The 610-nt window shown below is 55.7% G+C and overlaps 1 protein-coding gene across 1 annotated transcript in view; it reads left to right on the forward strand.

The window, feature by feature from the left end:
* Positions 1 to 610, forward strand: part of LOC104280896 (protein ZNF783-like) — a gene marked incomplete at both ends in the record, with an annotated part of 1,498 nt that overhangs the window by 237 nt on the left and 651 nt on the right. The window lies entirely within an intron of this gene.

The following is a 610-nucleotide window of genomic DNA, read 5'->3' on the forward strand; positions in this document are numbered from 1 at the left end:
CCGCGTGTTTTCCCTCCTCCCTGCACGTGAGCCACAGACAAGGTCTGCAAGGGACACCCGCAGGGAGCAAGAGTAGCAAAAATAATGTCTGTTATAAAGAACCAGCCCGGTGAGATGCTCTTCCTGGGTCAGGGAACCGTCGTGATCTTCCGGCACCGCTCGGGAATCACCCGGGTGAAGCCTGAGGATTGTATCTTGAGCTAGTTCTTGCTTTCCATCTCCACGGCCCCTGTGCAAAGGGACGGGGACGCTTCCGTCTGCCGCGGTGAGGAGCTCCCCTCAACTTCAGAGGGTTTGAAGGCTCAGCCTGACAGGGTGCGGGGCCATCTCATTTAAACTGTATTTCTTTCCCTTAAAGGGTTGGGCTAGATGATCCCTGAGGTCCCTTCCAACCCGGTAATCGATGGTTCTGTGAACCTCATCATCCTAAGGCTTTTCCTTACGTGTCCCGGCTGGTGCAGGCTGGAAGAAATCGTGCCCCCCACAAGCCGTCTCTTGTTCACTTTTCTCGGCGATATTCTGTCGGAGCAGAACAAGCCCGTTCTGTTTGCGGCCCTTCTCTCCGGAGCAGAACGATTTCTGTCCCTGCACTGCCACCACAGCTCAGAGG

Source organism: Apaloderma vittatum, unplaced genomic scaffold (assembly GCF_000703405.1).
Source record: "Apaloderma vittatum isolate BGI_N311 unplaced genomic scaffold, ASM70340v1 scaffold34111, whole genome shotgun sequence".
Taxonomy (NCBI): domain Eukaryota; kingdom Metazoa; phylum Chordata; class Aves; order Trogoniformes; family Trogonidae; genus Apaloderma; species Apaloderma vittatum.